Below are 18,120 nucleotides of genomic sequence, written 5' to 3'. Positions count from 1 at the left end.
TCAAAAGTCTAAAACTGCCAAAACCTCTGGGACTGATGCACCACAAAGGAATCCATCTTGCAAACATTTATGCACCCAACTAATTTTAAGCACATGAGTAGAACACCACATTGTATAATTTCATTAATGGCCGACATAACAGGAGACAGAACATGACTATGACGCTTTCAGATGACACCACGCGAGAATTAACAATGTCATGCTGTAAAAAAGTTTGTATTGGCTGCATAATTATAGACTTATTTCAGCTTTTAAAGGGATTTTTTGGCTTTTATTTTTAAATTAAATGTAATGAAATTGAGGACTATAATTATCTTTCAAGATGAGTAATTTCAGATTGAACATTTTTTGAAGAGCTCAGCACTCCATTTATTAAAAATCTATCCGTCTGAAAAATTTTGCTCAGCTCTAACCTCAAATGACTATCATCACTTGCTGCAAAACAGTTACCTCTACTTCCTTATTCTGTCTCAGGATCAAAGCCTATTGGGTCTTGAGTGATACAGAAGATGACAGCAATAAAGTCCGTCTGCCTTTTGCATGACTTTTCAGAGTATTTCTCTGAATGCAGGATTATTCATGTTGACTCAGAATTTCTCATCAAGAAATTAAATTACTGTTTCTTAACAGAAGAACACTTCAAGTTCCATGTCATGAAGTCATCCTGCACATTTTGAGACTTTGGGGCTAGAAGTAATCCTGAGTAACTCCATTTGGTCACTTGTTAACACAGGTTGCATATCACAAATTCCTTTCATAAACGTCGTAAAATCACAACCGAAGGGCTAAATTTATTTGCCCCAATTACCTGAAATCCCACAGGCTGCTCTCTATTCTTGACTCTTGCAAAGGCCATGTGTCTCTTTATCATGCCCAACCTAAGTTAGTCATGGCTTGCTTATATCCAGTTGTTCTTACGCTATTCTTCAGTTTAATTAGCTCTTCTTCCTCTTGGTACAGATAGCAATTATGTCCTTTTCCAAACAATGTACTTAGATGGTCCCTTCACCGATCATCTTCTCATCTTATCATCATGACTGTGTTCCAGATTGTTCTAATTTTTCTTAAACACGTAAGACTCAAACTGCATTGTGTTTCAAGCAACTCAACCATTTTCCTTCTTTGATGGTATTCTGATTCTCTCTGTCCTGGGGATACTCCTCAGCTTTGCATCAGTGAAAATGTCCATGTATTTCTTCTGTATCCACAAATGTTTTTTGCCTTGGAGAGTCCACTTAGTCAAGGGAAAATTCATTCAATCATCTTTTTTCCTGGATCCTCAGGTTTATTTTTTTCTCTGGCCGGAACCGAAGGAGGTCACTTCTAGATTCATAAACCGCTATGACTTTGGTCATATAAAACATATCATGATAGATATTACCTTTATCAACTGTTGTAACAGTCCAACTTACTTGCATGGGTTGATATTAGAGCATATAGATTAAAACACTAAACTCAATCAATAGTACAGATTCCTCAGTGATATTTTCTGGTTTAGGATTCTTCAGCTTTTTTTTTTACTCATTCTCAGGACAAAGTACGTCTCTGCTAAAGATTTACTCAAGTTTTTGGCTGTGCCTTTTTGAAAAGATGAGTGTTTATATTTGAGCAGAACTAATACTTTTTAATAAGCTTAATATTTAACAGTGTGCTGTAAAGTTTATAGTACTAGAAGCTTACTACCTTTATTATCCCAAAAACTTCAGATGGGAGGCAATGAAATAGATGGAGCCACACTTTCGAACCCCAGTAGGGGATTCAAGACCCTACTGGACACAAAACCACATGCAGGTGGATCTAACTGACCCTACGTTGAGTAGGTTGGTTGGACTGAGCAATCTACAGAGACGTCTGCCAGCTTCAGCCCTACTGCGAGCTGGTGACTCTGTGAAATCTGACTCTTCATTGCTTATGTTTAAGTTGCCAACTAAGATGCGGACAACTGCCTTCCAAAAACTACGGCAGGGAAACATTTGGTTCCTTACAAACTGAAGCTAGTCTATCAAGAAAGATGGATAGGAAATCTGACAGAAAAGAGAGAAGAGCATTCTGCTGGGATGATAGATGCTGATCCTAGGGTTGTTCATATGTTTATGTTAAGACAGTCATTGGATACATAAAACCAGTTTCCTTACTAATTAGTAGCAACTACTGAGTAAACTACAAAGTCAGGTTTCCTTGTGCTTCCTCTCTGTCCAGCCACCATAACATCCTCACTCAGAGGTGCACAATGTTTTGGCTTCATCTGTAGAGGGAAGGTATGAATCACCTTGTTCCCTCTCTCTTCACCAGACAGCTTGGTGAAGCATACTTTTGTTAGACTACGAGATAACTTTGCAGTCCTTTAAATCCTATTTGTTAGGTAAACACCTTAGGATGGACACTGTGAAACTTCTACACAAAAGACATTGCTACAATGGTTAATATATAGAGGCTAAGATATTAAAACCTAAGTGAGTGCTGACTAAGGAGGTCTTAATTTAACCGTGACTAGATGTTTGATACCATAGCGAAGTGCTCTTAGAGATTTGTTCTGCGTGGTAAGCATAAAAGATTATAAATCAGTTAAGGTGTATTTTAAAAAATATATATTCTTTGCTAGGTGTATATAATGCAGCAAAGAAACTAAGAGTTCAAGTAAAAGTCATAAGTAAATTATATAGGAAATATGTGTATATATAATTATAGTTTGTGTTCTGTAAAGATAATCTTTGTTACGGAACAGTGAAAACAAACATAGAATCAAAACCACAAAAAAATGGGAAAGAATGGGCAGAGAGGAAAAGATAACAACTAAGATTAATGTAATCTGCAGTATATTAGTCTGCTATCTGATACTCAGCTTGAGACTGTGTTCTGTAACGCTGAGCTATGACTCGACTGATCTGATTGGAATAAATGGGTCAGTTTGTGATGACCAAAACCTGTAGCCATAGCAAGTCTTACATAGTCAACTCAGAGCAGTTCTTCTTTACACAGAACAGTTCTTCTTCTGTACAAAGCTTCCTGCTTCTGTAGAAAAACTTTAGACTGCATCATAAGATAGTTCTTAGTAATAAAAAGGATATTATTTATCGTATTTTTATTGTATGCTTAATATCACAAACAAGAAAGTAAAATAAAAAGATCATTCAATCTCACAATTTCTGTTTGTAAGCATCACTAATCTTGCCGTAGTGTGATATTTTACAGAAAATATTTCTCTTTTTCAGTTGTTAGCTTTTCCTTAGTCAAGAATATTTGTCAAAATTTGTCTGGCTAAAGTCACAAGACCAAGGGTGTCAGTTTTCATAAATGCTGTGCTCTACAGGCCTGCCGGCTTATTTGGAAACAACTCAAGAATCTCTAACATGGCACTGCGTGAGACAAAAACCTTAATCTAAAAGTGCTATGTCACCTCTGAAAACAGGACTCCAAGTCACTTGGCTGGTACCACTAGAGCCTCTAGTGGATGGTTTTTTACATTGCAAAACCACAGTGCAGACATGGAATTCTGTGGTTGATAGACCTGTTATCCTACAGTGAAATTTCACAGCTTCCAACAGAACTGCCTCAGTCTAAATGGTATCGTCACGACATGCTCTCCTGAAGACCACAAATACTTCGCTCTGTATGCAAGACTCTTCACCACTTACTTAGAAGTAACCTTTCACACTATGCTCAGGTTTTGAGGGAAGACTCTGTGCCTTTCTCTAGGAACTAGAAGTGTTTTGATGACAAAAACATGCATCTTTATAATAAATATGAAGAACTGGATTCAGCTGCACACACATAAGCTTCTCATGTCATTTTAGATGAAGAAGGATCTCCTGCCTAGCATGTAGATGCTGCTTGAATGAAGGGACTTTTTTCCCCTACATTCTGTGTGTCACATGCCAGCCTAACGCAGATGTCTCTGATATTGTAAAGCATCTCAAATAACTACGTATAGATCTGTAGGCAACTGAATGCAGCTCAAACAATGGGATTCAGTCTCAGGCATCGGAACTTAAATGTCTACCATATACGGTGTCTACATGTAAGCTATTATAGCCAGCGAAGGTACACTCAATACAGTCTCTCCAGCCTAGAGTAGTCCTACCTCACAATAGACACCTGCAGTCTTCTCAAATGCCGATGGGCATCTCAAGTGGCAGTAGACACTTCAGCGCAGACAAATGAACGAAGGCCATATATTTTTTTTACTTACCTAGGTCATACATCGATAGCTATACTGTACACACCTCAGTTTAGATGCCTGCATCTCAATCTGAATCTCAACAGGAGTTTTGACTTGGCATCTAATATTAGGCTTACATTTCCATGACTACAAAGCAGGTATTTTCCAAGCCAGCGTATTAAACCAGAACTCTGTTACAAAAAGCTTAAAGGAAGCCGGTGGTAAAATCCCTAGATTCTCACTATCTACCTAGAATGATACACTTAAAAGCTTTGCAAAATCCAGCACTACATATCTATGTGCTTTGGTCCTTCAGTGTACGGAGCAACGACATCAAATGACCTAACGTGAGAGTCTGCAAGCATAGGACTCAAAAACACCTTCTGCATTCTTCTGAGTAAAATGAATTTTATGATAAAATCAATATATTGGCAGAGCTAAATGACTGATGAAAGTGTTCAGAATTTTTAAGCAAGAGCACTGACACGATGACTGCAGCTACCACTGCTATACAGTGCAACTACTTGCAAAAGGGGTTTTCTGCATCTTTGTCATTATAATGAAGTGACACATCTTCTCTTCCACCGTTTTAACATTTTTTTTAATGCTTTCTTATAATGCCTCAAATTATCCCTGAAAATGCACAGTCACGTTCGAAAGCATCACATTTATTTTGCAGAATTCCATTTGCATTTTAAGAAAAGATTTCCTTTTACTTTTTGTGTTTCAGAGCAATTAATCGCAATAAGAAGAAAATTGGGATTCTTCACATGGCAATGGCTGGTCGCAATTTTGTTTTTCAATGTGGAAAAGTTCTAATTAAGAAACAACCGTGCACTTACAAATGACAGGTAAAAGCTAGCAGGGAAACTGAAAAGGCAGCCTACTGGGCTTTTTATGATTTTTCTTAGCAGATTTCTTTGAGGCTTTTTCATTTTTATAAGTTAATCACTTAATATTTTTTTCATCATACACACATTAAATAAAATCACCATCATTTTCAACAGTCTATTTATTGTGCTACACATTGCAATTAGTAATTTAGAAAAATTAACAGTTTCTCTAGAACACATTATCAAAGAACATGTATAATTCTTATTTACCAAAAGGATTTTTTTCTCCCACAAAATCCACTGATGCACATCCAAGAAACTCCTGGACAAAGCCTGCTGAAGATCTTTTGCACTTCATGTATAAGACTACTCAATTCAAATAATGTGTGCAATGCTGAACCTTAAAGGAATTAATGCCAGAAACAACAACTGCACTACATCAAGCCCAGGAAAAAATAATGGGACCAGAAAGGGAGATTTTCCAAAAATCAGAGTTTTTATTTCATCTGTAATATCGTTGATAAATGGAAACGCTACCATGCAAAATCTCAGCGCTTTTTTGGCCGGAAAGGCACTCATGCTAATATAATGAATCTGGATTACAGAGGTTTGCCAAGCTTAGATCATGTATAGATTAATAATGATGTCTTTTAATGTCTTAATGATCTCTTAATGAAATACATTTATAACGCTAGAATTTGGTGAGGACTCATTAAACATTTTCATATCAGAACATGATGTTCAAAGCTAGGTTCTTAATAATAATTAACACATGTACTGGTTTTTTTTTTCTCTTCAAAGTGCTCTAGGAACGTTAGTAATTAGTTAAAAACCCGTGTGCTGAGTGTACGCTATCTGTTTAGGCTCTAAGAGGCCCACAACAATCAAGCTAGAGTTAGCCAGGAAAGTCCAAGCAGAAAATAGCAATTTCTTCAGTGTTCTGAAGAATTTTAGATCAAGGCAGGAAAGACATGTCACAAGATAAATTAAATGCAGGTGGTGACCACTTCATACAAATACTATTAGACAAATAATATAAACATTACTACACTTTAAAAAATGTGTCCAGAATATTAAAGCTTAATTATTTTTTTTTCTATAAAGAAGTGAAAGAAAACGCAATCTCTGGAACAGAAGACTCCCCCAAATCATCTGAAAACTTTTTGTTTCCTAATTTCCATTCTCAGCATCCAAATTGAGGATTTTAGCACAAGCAATCAGAGGCTTGTAGTGCTGATTCAAAACTCGCTTACGCGCACTGCAAACGATAACAAAACCCTATATAATCAAACCCATTTGCTCCTGTGGCTGATACCTGGCAGCACAGGGGTTAATCGAACAAATACGAGATTGCAGCTAGTTAATTCGCTAGCGCTCCCCATCTGCCAGACAAGTATAAATAGGTAAGGAAATCAGAGATCAGTCGTAGCCAAGCAAGACTCAGCTTGAGTACCATGGTGGCTCGGGAAGAGAGGCTTTGCTTCTCAGATTCACAATAATATGTCCCCTAAACCAGAGAAATTCCCTTAAGTGCTAGAATAAAACAACTGTTTCTCATCATTGTACTGAAGAATTAACTGACTCATGATAACATGAATTCAGAGACTTTGTTCTATATCTGGGAATGCAACGGAACTTTTTATTTTCACAAATCATTCAAATACATCTTTGAAAACTCATGCAAGAACCTAGTTGTATATAAAATCCGGGTGTTCTAGTCAGGCCAGATTTTAAGGTTGTTTCAATGCCTACTGCAAACAATGTGCTTGTTTTCTAAATAGAGACAACAGTCATTCCTACATTTACAGCGATATTTTGAAGATAAACATATAAAAGATTCATCAGTACCAGGGTTGTGTGCTTAAAATAAATCTGTAACCAGATTTAGCCAGTTGAAGTTGTGAAAGATTTGCTTGTCTACTCAGTTCTTTGGTTGTCTGACCTCAGTTTCAAGGAGGAAAAAAAAATCCTAAATGTTTATAGTTAGTGGATTTTGAATTTCAGCAGTCAAAAAATCTGTTAATTTTTTTCACTTTTAATTTTCTTTGCCATTTTTCAGCAATGTAATTTTTGAAATAAACAAGAAGTACGGCAAACAATATCTGGTCCTATGGGAAAAAAAATCTAATATTAACCCCAGTTTTAGCAAAACATACTTTTTTTTTTCTATTTATTCGAGAAAGGAAGATGTTAGGGAGAAGCTGAAAGTCTGATTATGTATACATTGCACTCACCTGGACTTCTTCCAGGCATATACTGGAATTTCACTTTATCTTATGTTAATTTTTTGGCAAATGGCAGCATAACGCTCGTGAGGTCTTCAGAAATATGACCTAGAAAAAGCTGATAGCAAATTCTAAAACACACTTATTCTACTTAAATTCTACATACGGCACAAGAGAGATACGAGGGAAGGGGAGTAGGTTGAAAAATGCAGAGTGAGGCTATTGGATCTCAAGCTGACTTCTGAGTTTGAAGAAAGGAGTGACCAATTTCCATCCTTTTTCTTGGAAGCTGCAAGGACGCCAAGTTTCATGGAGCAAGCCTTGCCTTCCCATAGCCACCTCCCTCCTGCCTGCTGAAGAGTCAGTCTGCCCAGTAAGGCAAGCGATTCCAAAAAGACCTCTGAAATCTAAGGCAGGAAATTCCTTTCAGCACAGCTTTCAGCAATGAAACGGACTGTCAGAACATCTTTCCAGAGGATTACAGGGCTCCAGCCCAGGAATTAGCAGAGAAAGTTCGGCACTAACATCAATACAATGCTTCCAGCTCCACTTCAGGCTTAACAAGGGCAGCTTTAACGAACGTTTATGCTGAGGCTAGTTAACACTTTCAAACTCAGTGCAAGAATGTCACTTTTGTAATATAGGCTACTAAGAGCTTCTAAAAATACATCAAAAGTTAGATAACGCTTCCTCTTGCCTAAAGCACAACCTCGTGCCTGTCCTTCCCAGCTTATATATTGAATTGTTTCCTTAATTAAACATGCAGTCTTTTTATTTCTTTCTCACATCTTACATAATTTTATTAAAAACATTTTTTATAGTCCTCCCAAAAATCCCAACCCAATGCTTATAGTCACATTCTGCATGTGCAGGTGTCACTGGGCACGAGGCACTACCCATACATATCTTTTTCCCTCTTTCAGCCATAGTGACTTGGTGAACTTATGGGCCAATTTGGAAAATGTTGTTACTTCTAGAGGCTTTTTAAATTCAATTGATAATGTGGTGCTCCTCACCAGAATTCGCTCAATGACGGCTGATTACCAGGATAGGATCCACTTTCATAAACACATGTGAAAGTTCTAGTTGAGGTGTCCTAGTGCACATCACTAAGTGCCCTGAGATGTTTGAACACCAGCTGCCAGATCAGAAAGCGCCTGATAGGTCCTGTCTCCCCCATGCCAGACCCCTGCAGCTGTCTACGATGCACAAGAACATTTAAACAGCACAACATGCCAAGGTTTAGGCACCCGAATCCAGTTGTCAATGACCTTGCAAAAGCCGAGAGCTCAGTAGCTTCAGTAACAACTTAACCCCACCTATGTGCTGCTTCAAAAAATCATTGTCTTGAAAACATCAACTATTTGAAATGCACACCTCCCAAGCAAACCCCAAACCACACAAGTTCCCCAAGACTATGCTATATCCCCAAGATACAATGGAAAACAATGGCAGAACATTTAAAGAGTATTGCTGAAATGGAACTATTACCTCAATATACCTTGTGTCTTAATAGGAGTGTGTTTACAGCTGGCTGCTGGGAATCCTCAAATCAACATCTGTATATTTGTTATATTTTCTGTCTTTTTAAATATGTAAGTATTCCAGAGCAACAAAGTCAAACCATAACCCCCCGGCCTCTTCCCTTTCCCCAAATTATGTAGTAAATGCACCTGCCTTGGACCCGAATGACAAAAGCTGTAGGAACTGGACCTTTAAGGTGAGGCTTCCACTACCTCCCTGAGGAGGTGTCACTGGACACCACCAGGAAGAATCTGTGTCCATCTCCTTTACTCCCTCACACCAGATAGTTATATACCCAAACCAACTTTTTTTTGCTGTGAGACCAGTCAAACACTGGAAGAGGTGGCCCAGAAAACTCGTTAAGTCTCCATTCTTTGAGAGATTTAAAATTCCCTTGGTCACAAAGCCCCGAGCAACCCGCTGCAGCTGACCCTGCTTTGAGCAGGGAAGGGGGTGGTCTATACAATCTTCAGAGGTCCCTTCCAACATCATCCCTCCTGCGAGTCTGTGAATCCGTAGATGTTGTTTAAAACTGCAGATGAAAAAGGTGAAAAAATAAAAAATGTGCTTTGTCTGTCTGATGCTTTACTTCAAGAGTAAAATTATATCTACTGCACTTCTGCACGTTCTCTATTCACCATTCGTGCAACACTCAGGAGCAGACAGATTAACCTCTCTTTTGAGGTCTAAACTTCATGTTTGTTTTAGAACTACATCTCTTTCCCAAATTATACAAGGAACCAGAAAATCAAAGTCACTTATTCCACCCGAGAAAGTACTGCACCAATATAGTGGTCGCAGGGAAGGGAGAAAGAACATCTGAAGATGTTACAGCTTTCTTGCATATAATGCTGACATACATGAAATGAAAACTATATGATATTACTAAACTAAACAGCAGCAGTCACAGCTTTAGATTGTATTTCACCAACAGAATACAGCTTTGGAATATGAAGAATACTGCATTGTTATCAATGATACACACACAACACACACAGCTTTTTAGGGGACTTAATGTAGCTAAACTTGTGCAAAAGCTGCTGTAAAAGAGAACAATTTCATATAGTTAAAATGGCTGAAGCAGAAAGAATTTTAATTTACTATCTGCTGAGGGACTAAAATCAAAACATTACCACAGCAGGTCTTTGCTGCACATTGACCTCAAAGGAAAAGTAGTTGGTTGCATAAATAACAAGAATGAAAAAGTGTAGAAAGGTGTTTGGAAAGTTCACCGCTTTCTAGAGGTGTAGATTTCACTGTCTCCCTCTAACTCTGCATATGGGTCTGTGATTGCTTAGTGGGAGACCACGTACAAGTAATCACAAATAACAGCTCAGAATAAAATTCACTATTCTGCAAGGGTAAGCAGAAAAGTGATTCATGGGGCTTAGGCAACAGTCAGGGCAAGAGCTGACTTTTTGCAACAGGCTAAATTCTACACCTGAGCTGAAACCTGCACCCTCTGAAACACCAGAAAATCTCGGATGAAGCCTCTTGGCCAAACCTGGGTGTGATTTACCACTTACAGTTCCCATGGTCAGTTTTAGATAGCAACAAGGGAAGGCAAGGGGGAGAAAAAAATACAAATTACTTGACTAAATCTCGACTGTACTTATAAATGGAATTTACTTTCATGAAATTAAATGTTTTATTTCATATTACAGTTTGCAGCAATTAAATATGAGGCAGTTGCTGTGTGAGATGTTCCAGTACACACAGCTGCATTAACAGCTAACTACAAATACATTTTACACTTGTGGGTACTTTCAGGAACCAATGATTCTTCAGGAAGTTTAACCAGGAACTTTTTTTCATGTATTTACACTGTTCCAGCTAATTCTGTATGTTACTCTCCACATCTATGCTCTTTTTTTCTGTCTTTGCTGCTTGGAAACTAATTTCCACTCATCTGTGGGGCAAGATTAACAGATGCTACCATCTGTTCCTGGACAGGATTTGCTCTCATATAGCTGTTGACATGTAAAGGGCATTTTATATTTTGATTGGACATTAATTGTGCTTTTTTTGGATTAAATATTTTCAACAGAACTATGAAAACAGCCTGAAATATATAGGTCATAGCAATTATTGTGTTATTTACACTGCTAAACAAGTACGTAGGAGGTGGCCTCCTAAGCACTGACAAGAAGAACCTATTTCCTGCAGATTTATTTCATGCTCGGAGATACCCACTAACTTCTCAAGTGGGTTTGAATGCCATTGTGCCTTGTTTGTCACCAGCAAAAATACTCCAGGCTTGTTTGTTTCAACCCCAATATTTCTCAAGGCCTTCCTGATACCTCGTTATACGAAATGTTCATCCTTGGTCCTTGTCAGAGAGGCCAAACCCCTACAGTTGAATGAAGCAGCACCATGGACTCTTAGCTAGACGAGGGACCACAGTCTGGCCACATCTGCACTTCTTAGTTCTTGGCCCAAGTCTCCTTTTGGACCCAAGCGTACCACTGTGTCATTAGACATAATTGTTATAATGGGTTTTTTAATCGTTATATGGGGGGGGGGTTATTATTATATAGGGGTTTTCGAATTCGTAAGTGCCTGAAAAACATAAAGACTCCACTGCAGCCCTCCACTGCAATTTCGCTATTTCAGAAAACAATGAAAGCATGTGATGGTTGAGAGTGCAAAACCCACTAGGACATCTTTGGAACACCACGTGAGGTGGAGACGGCCAAGCTTGGCACAACCTTTTCCCTCCAGCTCACTAAGCATGGCTCCTGGTTCAAACCCGTACCCCAAACTGCGAGTGTTCACAGGCTGAAACGATGCCAAGAAACAAGAGTTAACAGTCTGGACAATCGGTGTTCTAGTGCTGTCAGATGCTCACTGGTCCCGTTTTACTCAGCAGTAAAAACATAACCAGAGAAGTCACACAAAACACTCAGGAAGATCTGACCTTACAAAGGACCACCCCAAGCTTTCATGACATAAATTCTTTTTTCCCTGTCCCTGAGTTACACTGGCCCTCCGTACTCTATTCAGCCCCGATCTAACAAAACATTTATGTACGTGAGCCAATCTCAGTTCACAGTTTTCAAGGGGGCTGTTTGCATAACCAAAGTCTGTGCATACTCAGATGCTTTGGGACCATTGCTTTATGTGAGACCATTCACAAGCTCTAAGTTCTGTGTTTGCCGTACTCTTGACTTTATATACTCAAAAAAGGAATCATGAGAGCAATTTTATATATATGATATATAAAAATATACAACCTCCAATTAACTTCCATTTCCAAATGCTTGCAGTTAGCTTTTTTAGCCTGATAATACAGGAATACATACTAAAATATTATTGCTGTCATTTGTGTCATGAGCATATGCTCAAATGCACAGTGTAAGGTCCACATGTGCCTACACGTAAGGGCACAGTGAGCCAATCAACACTACATCAAGTCCATTTCTTTCCATAGAGATGTGAAACAAAAACCTTTTCCTACTTAATATTTCCCTTTTCTACATTAACTACACATAAAACCAGCTTAGTCTTTGGAAGAACTTTACTCATTTGCAATCTCTGCTACTCTTGCATTGGGAACTGATGACACAACAACTTCTTGAAACATTTCACTGTCTCTAGCACATCACTTCTAACTTATTGTTTTAATATACATGCATTTCCAACGGCTCTGTAATTAAAAAATAAAGTAATTTGAAAACCGCAAAGTATTTATTTTGCATATTTCTGAAAAAAAATTCTTTAGGCAAACTGAGTAAACACACAATAACCAAACTGCTCACTGTGAAGATCTTGGTTATACAGAGGTTGGACATATTTCATCCTGAGCGACTGAATAGTTCAACTGAAAAATCTATTCAGGATCCAAATGCTATGATCTATCATTTGCCTTCTATATGCAGTCAAATTTCTCCATTTAGCCAGTGCAGTGTGTGCTAACAGAACAGGAAAAACAGAAGCAAAGGAGATTGTATATAAATCAAAATAGTCATGGAAGCTGGACATAAAGACACAGAGAAACACTGTTTTTCTCCCATTTAAAAGATTAGTGATATTGCAGACACATGGCTGTTTCAGATAGAATTATATCAGCTTCCTGTGACAGATCCTAATTATTTTTATTGTGACTCTATCTTTGGTAAACTGTCTCAAAAATACTACGCATTAGCAACATGAAAACTAATGTTTTAACTGTAACAGAATCACCGAATTCTTGTATTTTGACTGTAGGTTACTCTTATTCTATCACCTATAATTTATTATATTAATTTCTGTGAACGCATCAAAAACGAGCCACACAGACCAGAAAAGCCTTCCCATTGCACTAAAAGCACAAGACAGAATTAGAAATAGATAGTTTTAGAGCAAAGGCATTTATATGACTTAGTGAATCTTTTCCATACATATAATATACTGAAAATACTAAGTCACTACATGTGTCTCATCATTATGTATGTATGCATTCATATGTACTGTCACTTTATCACTAAGCTTATAAATCAAACAAACAGAAATTTGGAACAATTTGTAATCTCCTGCAAATACACCGTCCAGATCGAATGATAGTGCTGAACACTGCAGAGTGAAAATCTTTGATTCCTACTTCACACATAGAAATTTAGCTTAAGAAATAGGTTCGTAATTGGAGAATTGAAGTTTTTAATGGGATAAGGAGATTTTTTTTTCCTCTGTGAGAACATAAATGATAAAAATACATATCTAAAACTCAATTATGGCAATGAAAGGAATAACTGCCTTATGTCATAGCCGAGTAAATCGTGGCTAAGCAAGTGATGAACTAAGGCAATGGGCTATTATACAATACATATGTTGCCCTCACAACACCCACTTCATCTGCTTTATTTACTTCTTACATCCCCCCAGCTGATTTTTTAGCATCAATGGTGGTTTGATTAACCTCTGTTTTCTTTACACCCAGATCAACTACACATCTGTAATCCATAAAGTTAGTGTATTATCCATAATTGTTAATTAACAGAGAACATCTTCCAAAAGAGCATATTACGAATATCAAGGCACAAACAAATCAACAAATAGCTATCTTCTGCTGCACAATAACAATATTGTTGTTGTTGTTGTTATTATAATTAAAGATAATGGTGCATATAAGCAATGTCTTGAGCAATGCAAATGCATCACAGCACCCTGTTAGAACAAAACATGCATAGGAAGCTTTAAACCACCACTCTGTGATTCATGCCAAGTGAAAGAGTTTTTCATGCAGTCTCTTCCCCAAGGGAAACTACTATGAAAATTCATGCTAATCAGCAATTTTATGGTTTCACTTAAGAAATTAAAAGTCACTGAGAACCTGCCTTCTAAAAAAACATACACCAAACTGTATATAAAACCATGGCTTATACTTGCCCAGCGAGTAAATCAATCACCGATTTTATCAGCTATCAAAACAAATTTGAGAAAATAAGCCAACCAATTCACAACACAGCCACTGATAAACAGAATATTGGCATGATCACACTGGCAGTGACCATTCAACCCCTTTCTTTCCACTTGCCTTCTTCTGCCCTTGTCACAACAAGCAGTCAGACCACAAACTGCTGAGCAAAAACCTAATGTTGAACCTCTGGCCGAGAGGCAAAGCAAGCAGTCTTGGAATTTGCACCTAATCCTTACAATCTAGGCTACTTTTATTAATATTTTTAAGGGGAGAACCCAACTATCTAAACAACGAAATGATTTCTTCAAGAACAGAAATTCATGTTTAGAACACGGGTCACAACTGAGGAATTCAGAACACATCAGGGCAAACTTGGTCCCACTCTTCCATAGAAAACTGAAGGGAAGTATTTTTTGTGACTTCCCTGCAGGAACTTACCAACTCCAGTTCATGTGACGTAATACTTATAGTTGTTGTTTTAATATTCACCCATGACCTTACCTGCTGCTGACAAACAAATTTTATAAACAGTTTAATAAAATGGTGTACTCTGATCAACAGTACCTCACTCATGAACACCAACCATTTCTTTTATTCCGTTCTGAACACTCAGTTTTATCTCATGCATGAATACGCTTCTATTCTTTGACTTCTCTCTGTACGAATTCAAAGGTCCTTCTGCAACCTGACAATTATTTTTACTAATTCTGAATAAGTCAGTATGAACAACAAATGTTACTACACCGCTATCCACTCCCTTTTCCAGACTACCACTATGTTGAACAGTACTGACCTTCACACAAATTTCTGTGAAACCCGACATGTTATGTCAATCCATTGAGAAAAATAGTACCTACCTTTCTGGAAATCCAAGTTCCTTGATCTGGCTTGCCTTGGGCAGAAGTGATCAATTAACTCCTCCAAAGATTCTCTCAGATTTCTGATGTGTGACTGCCCTCCATAAATAATGATGCTGATATTTCGTAGTGCTTTGTAGTTCGTACCATTTACTTCCTCTTGTCTTTCTTATTCTCAGCATCGACTTGATTAACAACCTTAGGGGATCCTCCCCAGTCCTTCAACAGTGTCTTTAGCCCGTGGCCACACAGCACGCTCAGCAGTCCAATTGTTTCATGCCTGCATCCCTCTATTAGTCCTGAATAAACACTACCTGATCTCACAAATTTCCTATTATTGGATTTATTCTCTTTTTACCTTCTAACACAACTTTTCCTGGAAACAGCTCCTCTAACACATTTCTCAAGAATGCAGCATTTCAGCAAAAAACCTCCCTAACGTCCTCTATGACAAACACGGTGTTTATGTTTTTCACTACAGCCTTATCTTCCTTGAGCTCCTTTCACACCTTATTAGGTGGACATGCAGACTCCGTGGCAGGATCATGGTGGGCTGAGAAAGGATTTGATAGAATAGTTTGGGTTGGAAGGATCACCCAGTTCTAATCCAGCTGACATGGGCAGGGACACTTCCCACGGATCAGGTTGCTCAAAGCCTCATCCAACCTGGTCTTGAACACCTCCAGGGATGGGGCAGCCACAACTTATTCATATAATCTGTTCCACTGCCTCACCAACCTCACAGGAAAAAAAAATCTTTCTAATATCTAATCTAAATCTACCTTATTCCAGCTTAAAACCCTTATCCCATCACTGCAATTCCTGTCAAAGAGCCCTCCTCAGCTTTCCCGTTGGCCCCTTTTAGTACTGGAAGGCTGCAATAAGACCTTCAGGAGCCTTCTCTTCTCCAGGCTAAACAACCCCAACTCTCAGTCTGTCCTCATAGGGGAGGAGCTCCAGCCCTCTGAGCATCTTCATGGCCCTACTACTATTTACTGACTACTACTGTTGAATGTCACTTTTTATGCCTTTTACAAGTCCATCCTCATATTCTTTTTTTTGGGCGGGTCCTGCTTTGCTGCGCTGTTACACTCCAGGTACCCACGTCCAGTTTCCTCATTCAGATGCAACCTCAAATGCTTTGAAGGATGAGGCTGCGCTTCTGCCACCCCTTTCACTGCCTTTTTTTTAAAAATCCTCCAGCTTATTTTGCTGTGTCAAAACTACCTTTTTTTTAATTTATTTATTTTTATTTGCCAGAATTCCCAAATAAACTGTGAGGTTTGGGTAAGTGTAAATGACAGAAACTGAAGGAACCCCCTGCCCCTCGGGGGGCTGTAGCTCTTGCTCCTGCCTTTCCGTAGCAAGTGGCGGATGCTGGACCTCAGCTGGGAGAGCCTCACTCACCACTAGCCACTGGCCAGCAGCCACGGGCCACCAGTCACAAGTCACCAGCCAGCAGCCATGAGCCACCAGCAACTAGCCACTAGGCACCAGCCACTAGTCACAAGCCAGTAGCCATCAGCAACTAGGCACCATCTACCAGCCACTAGTCACGAGCCACCAACCACTAGCCACTTGCCACCAGCCACTAGCTACTAGCCACTTGCCACCAGCCACTAGTCACTAGCCACTGGTCATGAGCCACTGGTCATGAGCCACCAGCCACTAGACATTGGTCATGAGCCACTTGCCACCAGCCAATAGCCAACAGCCACTGGTCACAAGCCACTAGCCATGAGCCACCAGCCACTAGCCACCAGCCAGTAGGCACTAGTCAGGAGCCACCAGCCACTAGTCATCAGCCAGTAGGCATTAGTCATGAGCCATCAGCCACTAATCATGAGACACTAGCCACCAGCTGCTAGCCAGCAGCCACGAGCCACCGCTCCAGCGCCAACGGCCACGCAATCCCCCTGGGTATGGGGCGGGATCAGGGCCGGGGACGTGGCCAGAGGAGGGGGCGTGGCTTCCAGGTGCCCCGCCCCTCCCGCGCGGCCCGGGCGGAAGGAGCGGTCCCACGGCCCCACGCGGCCTCACCCGCCGCTTCCGCCCGGCTTCCGCCGCCGCCGCCGGGCGCTGCCTCGCCGCGGTGCTGCGCGCTCGGAGCCCGCGGAGGGGAAGGTACGAGCCGCGGGGTGGGGGCGGCCGGGGGCTGGTGACACCGCCGCGGCATCTTCCTCCCCTTCCTCCTTCTCTCCCTTCCCGTCCCCTGCCCGGGTCCGAGCGCCGAGCGAGCGGGGCGGCTCCGTGCGCTGCGGTAGCGCCTCTGCAGCCGGGAGAGCATCCGGAGCCCCGTGAGCGCCTCCTGAGCTCCACAGGCGCCTCCTCAGCCCCGCAGCGCATTCTGAGCCCCATAAGCGCATCCTTCAGCCCCGTGAGCGCATCCTGAGCCCCGCAGCGCATCCTTCAGCCCCGTGAGAGCATCCATAGCCTCGCAGCGCACCCTGAGCCTCGCGAGCCGCTCCTCAGCCCCATAAGCGCATCCTTCAGCCCTGTGAGAGCATCCATAGCCTCGCAGCGCATCCTGAGTCCCGTGAGCCGGTCCTCAGCTCCGCAGCGCGTGCTGAGCCCCATAAGCGCATGCTGACCTCCATAGGCGCATCCAACAGCCCTGTGAACGCATCCCGAGTCCCGTGAGCCGATCCTCAGCCCCGCAGCGCTTCCTTCAGCTCCATGAGTGCATCCTTAGCTCTATAAGCGCATCCTTTAGCCCCGCAGTGCTTCCTGAGCCCCGTGAGCACATCCTTCAGCCCTGCAGCACGTCCTTCAGCCCCAAAAATGCATCCTCAGCCCCGCAGCGACTCGTCAGCTCCATAAGCGGATCCTTCAGCCCCATGGCCCATCCTTCAGCCCCGCAGCACCTCCTCAGCCTATAGCACATTGGCAGCCGATAGCACCTCGGCGAGGCTGCCCAGCATCACTCCAGGGCAGCCCAGCATCCCAAGCCCTTTGTGGGGCTGCAGTGTAGAAAGTTGAGTTGATAGAGTCATGTTCCATTAAACAGCCTCTAGTCACACCAGGGGAGATTTAAATGGGATATTAGGAAAAATTTCTTTGCTGAAAGAGTGGTGAAGCGTCAGAGCAGGCTCTCCAGGGTAATGGAGTCACCATCCCTTGGAGATGT

At 40.8% G+C, this 18,120-nt stretch overlaps 1 protein-coding gene across 1 annotated transcript in view; it reads left to right on the top strand.

Moving 5' to 3' along the window:
• The first annotated feature begins 16,981 nt into the window (after positions 1-16,981).
• The window catches only part of LDAH (lipid droplet associated hydrolase), a 111,913-nt gene continuing 110,774 nt past the window's right edge, over positions 16,982-18,120 (top strand). Inside the window, exon 1 of the mRNA XM_054063649.1 lies at positions 16,982-17,117. The gene's annotated coding sequence lies outside the window, so the exon portion shown is untranslated. The remainder of the gene's footprint in view (positions 17,118-18,120) is intronic.

The sequence above is a fragment of the Cuculus canorus genome, chromosome 3, assembly GCF_017976375.1.
Source record: "Cuculus canorus isolate bCucCan1 chromosome 3, bCucCan1.pri, whole genome shotgun sequence".
Lineage (NCBI taxonomy): Eukaryota > Metazoa > Chordata > Aves > Cuculiformes > Cuculidae > Cuculus > Cuculus canorus.
Note: the sequence above shows the minus strand (reverse complement) of the source record. Positions and strands in the feature narration are given on the sequence as shown.